This window comes from Lathyrus oleraceus, chromosome 7 (genome assembly GCF_024323335.1).
Source record: "Lathyrus oleraceus cultivar Zhongwan6 chromosome 7, CAAS_Psat_ZW6_1.0, whole genome shotgun sequence".
NCBI lineage: Eukaryota > Viridiplantae > Streptophyta > Magnoliopsida > Fabales > Fabaceae > Lathyrus > Lathyrus oleraceus.
The window spans coordinates 264,581,972-264,589,515 of NC_066585.1; positions in this window are offsets into that span (position 1 = coordinate 264,581,972).

The following is a 7,544-nucleotide window of genomic DNA, read 5'->3' on the forward strand; positions in this document are numbered from 1 at the left end:
TTGGCATCCGGTATCATTTGCTTTGCTTATTTGTTATTGCTCATTGCTTATTCCTAAGGACACACTTGAATCATCTTCCATATGATTTCAAGAGGTGAACATCTGAGAAGTTTTACACTCCTTCACCCTCCCATCTTTTGTTTCTTTTAAACCTCTTTGCACTTGTTGGCTTTCAAAACTTGAAAATATTATTGTGCAAACTTTTCACCTGTTTTCAAATTAGAAACCTGGGCCTTAAGCCCTTGATTTTCAAACTCCATTTCTTATACACTTCTTTTTGAATTGAATTCTAATCATACTTTGACCATATTTTGTAAATACTCATAATTGGTTAATTCAACTCATTCAATTGTTTTGTGGCTTTGTCCATTGTTGATATGTTTTCATACATTAGCCATAGGTTTCAATTATCATAGTGGTTGATATAAATCTCACCACATCCTTAGTGAGTTGATTGTAAGCCTTCCATACTTATTATAGGGTTAACCCCTCACTAGTATGTTGAAGCTATCCTCGCATGGTGGATTATTGGTCTTGGTTGAGTTTTCTCCCGATGATAATGAAAAGCCTTAGTGCTCTTGTTTTAAAATCAATTCACCTACATTTTGGAAATCTTTTAGCCGAACTACGGCGTTTTGATCCTTACCTTTCATGGAAGGTACGTAGGCAACGGGTTCATCCGTTCAAACACAAAAATAATAACTTGTATATTCTTTTCTCATCTTCCCAATCATGTTTGCACAATAATAATTTCATAACAAATAACATTTCATTCAACAATTGTGAAAAGGGCTCCCTAGGAGTACCTAGGATGTTTTGGGTGCCTAACACCTTCCCATTGCGTAATTTACCCCTTACCCAGATTCTCTGATCTTTTTCATTAGTTTTCTATGTGTAAAACTTCTTAGGCTTTTGTTCGCTTTTTAGCCATTCCTCAGGATAAATAAAAGTGCGGTGGCGACTCGATTTCTTTGTATGCTTTGCTTTTGATTTAATCAATAAATCATAAAGTGACGAATACACCGCTACAGTCAGAGTATTTCTTTATTTCGTCATGACATAAATTATTTTTACTAATATCTAAGTGATAATATTCCCTTTTCCCGGGGGATGTATGCTAAAACCCTTCGCAAACTCTTACGAGGACTGGAAAGACAAGTTCATGCGGGTAGGAGGGTTTGACCGTACTTCTACCGTTACTGTAAGGGCGAAGGGTGACCCTCTCTTTCCTTTATCTTGGTCTTCATGTCCACGACTTACGGAAAGGGTAGATATGAGTTTTCTTTTCCCCTTGATTATGAAGTGATTCAAATTTTGAGGTATTTTCGCCCTCTAGAATCTAAGATCCTTATTAATCGGGAGCATGAAGATGGCAAAGGAGTGGAGTCATATCTAGGTATGAGAAAGCGTATTTATTGGCCTAATTTTTCATTTATTGCTTGTTTTAAACAATACTTTTGTTTACAGGAGAGATGTCAAAGATCCCTCTTGACAAGAGAAGGGAACACATGGTAAAAATGTAGATGGTGCAGCAATAGGCGCAACAATTGCCTCCCTCTCCTCAGTATATGGAGATGAGTTAGTGTGAAACTCCAAAATATGCTGAGGCCATCCTTCTTAAGTGCCGCAGAGGGAAGACGACCCCTCTAGACCGTCTATGGGATGCGAGGTTGGACAAGGGAAAGAGAAAACAAGAGACAAACTCGCCTCTTCTAAGCCCTCCTTGTGGAACAATCATGCTTTTAATGCGGTGGAGTTTTATGACCATCACTTCTCTTTCCTTATGAATTTTCCAAGTGACTATCAGTCACCCACTGACTCGTCCTCCACCAGGTTATCTGATATGTTACAAGTCCAACTTTTTAGGTTCCTTTTAGTGGAAAAGGAGCAGAAGGAGAAACATGCATGCACCATCTAAGGACTACAGTCCATGGTGGCCCATGTAAATAAGAGCCTTTGTGAAAGTGGGACGATGATGAGGTTATTGAATAGGCTTGTGGTACACATCTTCATGTGGTGATTGACAACGAAGTGGTGTACTAGCTTCTTTACCAGTTCTTGATAGCTGTGGATGGGGGCGCGAGGTAAACCCATATACCATCTAAGGATGGCATCCCTGAAAGTTCCAGATAATAATTTGCACTTCAGCGAGTTAGGTACTCTGATGATGGTAATTTGTGTATTGATGGAGACGATATGTTCATAGGGATCTAAGCGCCTATCGAACTTTAAAAAGGAGGGAGGTTTAAAGCCTTCGAGGATAGGCGCCCCCAATATCTCTTCTGATAGTGGTTAGGGATCCAACAGTTCCATCTCCTCTAGAGGATTGGACTCCTATTGGCGTTGTTTGATGTTGTGGACTTCATCCTGAAATGTCTAGTTATGGAGGCGTAACTCATCCATGGCAATACACATCTCCTTTATGGCGTCGACATCACCGCTACCGCTGGTACCTTTTGGCATAGGGGATGAAGCTCTCGTATTAACCATGGCCGGAAGTGGCTAGGTATTAGAGTGAAGGGTGACAACAGGCAAGGTGACGATAATGAAGATGGTGTGACCCAGGTTATTTTTTTCGGATCCCCACAGTGAGTGTCACTATACTAGTCAAAAAGTAGAGGTTTGTGTGTTCCTCCTACAAGGGCATGATAACTTATATGCCTTAGTATGTTTAAAACAATTTGGAATGGTTAGGGCTTGCCCCACGATGGAGAGAAGCCTTGTATAGTGGTATTTCGTGGTGGTTTTAAGATCATGTTCACGTGAGGTGAGGGGCTCTGTTGATGGATGATGCGCTTGTAGTAAGAGTGTGAATGGTACAACCAATATGCATTATGATCAGGCTAAGTGTTATGCTTATGGTGTAATGAAATGTCCTTTCTCCCGTTAAAGGAGAGGTATTTATTGAGGCCTTTGGATCTAGGGTTTGGGTAACCCTAAGTGGAGGCAACCTCTCCCTCCTAATTAGGAGGATTTATTGACCACCTGACCTTTCAGGAGTAATGATGGACTTCCCTCTTGTTGACTAACGACTTTACACGTCATGGCTATCGAGGGTGAGTCCTTAGGTCATTGTCTGGGCGATACCATTCTTAGGTGAGGGTGCCCCCATTTAGGACGCTCATAAATACAACACTAGAACACCACAAATCATCTTCAATAGTGATTGGGGATCTTCTCATTAAGTTCAAATCCAAATCTTTTAATTAAAAAGAAGTCCAATTAAATTTCTTCATATAATATTTCCTTAATTACATCTTCAATCAATATCTTTGCAAATCAATTTCAACAAAATCTTGGACTAAATAAAACTTAACCAAATCTTCCTTTAAAGCATACCCAATTAAATTTTATCTTCAAAGCACATTCAATTAAGTCAAATTGTCTTTGATTTTAATCAAATCCAAATATATTTATTAAATCGTATAAAATTAGCTCTTCTTCATCCATATTTATAATTTAATAAAATCTTTTCCAAACTGATTTGAAATAACAAACTTATTCCAAAAACAATTTTCTGATTGAACCATTATGGAAACATATTTTCTAACTCAATGATGAAGCGATCATATAACACAGTATGAGCAATGCGCGCCAGAATGTCACACAACATGTCAAGATATCTTACCAAACAACCTGCCTATAAAAATTAGCCAATCAAATGTAATAACAAATTCGCAAAACATCAAGAATACCTTTATCCATTGATAAACTTAAAATTCTATGATATGATATGAAATATATAAATGCAATGCATGATGAGATCTCTGGTATGTTTGAGTATTGAAAAGATCTCAAGTCCTATATTGGTTGGAGCATTGAAAGAGTTTATATAGAGTGATACCTTTCACCTTAAAGGCCGATTTTATAAGAATGAGTAAGGTGAAACTCTAATATAGTATCAGAGCCTATCGATCGGACCATGGGCCGCCCACCATTTAAGTCCATGCATTAAGTCCAAACAAAGTGTTGGGCATGAGGGGGTGTATTGGAAACATATCAAGTCCCACATTGGTTGGAGATAGGGCATTGAAAGAGTTTATATAGAGTGACATCATAACCTTAAAAGTCAGTTTTGTAAGGATGAATTAGGTCAAACTCTAATATTGAGAAACATTGATCAAAAGGTGCAAAAAGTCGCCAAAATAAAAGTCAAAATTTGAACCATCCCTAAAATCAAAATTAAAATTCGAACCATTCTAGAGGGACATGAGTTGTTATTTTTCACATGCCTCACGAGTAGTGAAGATGTAAAATAAGCAACAATAAAATCATTTTTTGTCCTCTTCTACTCACTTACGTGAAAAAAAATAGTTATATTCATACATAAATAAAAAATGTAAATAATATCGAAAATATTTGTCCATAACTTGCCACTGCCGCATTGTTGGTGCACAAGATGAAGAAGATGAAGATGGAAGAAGAGAGAGAAGAGAGAATAAAAAACTTTCACTACTCTGCTAAAACAGTTACATCAAAATGGTTGCACACACATTGTACTATAATACTTAGTGGATACAACTGTTGACAGCTACAATACTATATATACACAAATAATAATTCAACATATATGAAATACTAAAATACTTAAGTACCCTTCAACACCATCCCTTAATTCAAGATTTAACTAATCAAAACTAATAACACCAATTTCATCCCTCAAGTGGAGAAATTGACCAGTCTTGGTTGCTTTCTTCAAAACATCTGCCAGCTATTTCTGAGCGCTACAGTGTATAACTTCTATCACTCCATTCCGAACCTGACTTCTCAAAAAATGATACTTAGTCTCAATATTATTTACAGAATTGTTATCAATCGTCGACTTTAGAGGCTTGTTTACCTTGATCTTCAGATCTTACAGTAAATTCAAAAGTCAAACAATTTGACATGCATCCATAATACCTGCAATATATTCAGCTTCAGAGGTTGAGAAAGCAACAACTGGTTGTTTCTTGGAACACCGAGAAATAGGACCTCCCAGATATTTAAACAAATATCCAAAAGTACTTCTTCTGTCAACTCTGTCTCCACACCAATCAGAGTATGAGTAACACATCAACTTTGAATTAGCTTTTTCTCCATAAGGGAACAAAACTCCATACTTTAGAGACCCCTTAATATACCTCAGAATCCTGAAAGCAACTTGGTAATGAGACCACTTCGGGTTATTCATGAACCTACTAACCATTCGAATTGCATAACAAATGTCAGGTATGATATTACACAAATACCTCAAAGATCCAAACAATTGCTTGAAATTTGTAGCATCTACATCATCACCTTCAGAATCATAATCCAATTTGTGATTTGTTTCTGCAGGTGTGATAACAGCATTACAATTTAGCAACTCGAATCTCTTCAGAAGCTCAAGTTCATATTTCAACTGATGCAAAAGGATACCCTTTTTAGAGTATATAAACTCCATCCCTAGGAAACATGTCATCTTCCCTATATTAGTTATCTCAAACTCATTCATCACTACCTTCTTGAACTTAGCTATCTCATGTTCATAACTCCCTATTAGCAATACGTCATCAACATAGAGACACACCAGAATCACATTGCCTTCATAATTATGCTGAACATAAACGCCATACTCTATCTCACACTTTCTGAATCCTTGGAGCTTGAAAAATGAATCAATCTTCAGATTCCCAGCTCAATGAGCTTGTTTCATTCCATACAAGGATTTATGCAACTTATACACCATCCATTCCTGATTCTTTTTATCAAATCCAGAAGGTTGTGACACATATACTTCTTCTTGAAATGGACCGTTTAGTTATTCAGATTCCACATCTAAATGCATTAGAGGCCAATTCCTGTTAGCATCTATCGCAATCACTAGTCTGATTGTCTCATGTCTCGCTATAGGAGCAAACACTTCAAAGTAATATAACCCAGGTTTCTCTAGAAAACCTCTTTCCACTAACCTTTCTTTATGTTTTCCAATTGATCCATCTGACTTTAGTTTCTCCTTGAAAACCCATCTGACACTGATGACTTTATTGTCCTTTGGAAGCTCAGCCAACTTCCAAGTCTTGTTTCTTTCTATAGCATAAAATTCTTCTTTCATGGCCTTCAACCATACTTTTTCTTGAGCGCTTCTTCAACACTAACTAGTTTAGAGTCTACTAGCATGGCACACTGAATGACTTCTCCTTCATAGTCTATTTCAGTATCTTGCAGCATGTCAAACTCTGCAAACCATCTTGGGACATTTCTGATTCTTTATGGCCTCTAAACTTGTTCAGAATATTCTTCGGACGCTGGAACAATATTAGATGCTGGAACCCCAGAAGTACCACCTTCAGAGGTATGAACACCTTCAGAGTTTGGAATATTCCCAGAGTCTGGATATCCACCAGAGTCTGAATCACCATCAGAATCTCAGAATTAGATTCACCTTTAGAGTTAGAACAGTCTCACTTCTAGAGTCACCTTCAGAATCATTTTTTGATTCTAACTCATCTTTAGAACCTTCAGATTCTGAAGTATCTTCAGAGGTTAACTCTATACCAAAGTTGGATTGAGATTTACTCGAATCCCACGCTTCTGATTCCTTCATAATGACATCTATGTTGAATTCAACCTTGTTGGTGACAGGACAATAGAGATTATAAGAACCTGTACTATGGTACCCTACAAGAAACATAACTTTACTTATTCCATCCAACTTCCTTCTTTTAGTATTTGGACCATGTTTGTAACAAACATAACCAAACACCTTCAGATGGCTCACACTTTGCTTATCTCGAGTCCACTTATCTAAAGGAACATTTTACTTCAGCTTCTTGGTTGGACACTTGTTGATCACATATGCTACAGTGGAAATATCTTCTCCACATAAGGTGTGAGGTAGCTTCTTCTCCTTTAGCATGCTCCTTGTTATATCAAGCAAAGTTCGATTTCTTCTTTCAGCAAGACCGTTATGTTGAGGACTGTAAGGAGAAGTCACCTCATGCTCAATCCATTCTACTCATAGAACTTTCTATACTCTGTAGAGTTATTCTCACCTCCACCATCAGTTTTGAGAATCTTCAGAGTCTGACCACCCTAATTCTCAACCTTGATTTCGAATTTCTTAAATTCAGTAAACACCTTGTGTTTGAACTTTATAAGGGACGCCTATGTCATTCTTGTGAACTCATCAACAAATGACACAAAGTATTTATTCCCTCCAAGTGAAGGTATTGTAAATGGTCCACACAAATAAGAATGCACCACACCTAAAGCATGTTTTGCTCTTTGAGGCATTTCAAATGCAATGACAATCTTGGTTGCTTCCCTCATGCACACATTGCATGACTTCGCTGGCTTCTCAATTGCATGAATTCAATGTACCAACTTCTTTGAATTCAGATTCCCTAAGCTTCTGAAGTTCAGATGACCAAATATTTTGTGCCACAACTCACTCTCCTTCACAACACTTGTTGCACTAAGTCATCTAGAGTCTGCAGTTTTAACATTCACTTTGAAAGTTCTATTACTCCCTTGTTCTGACTTCATAATCAACTTATGATTACAATCATACAACTTCAAAA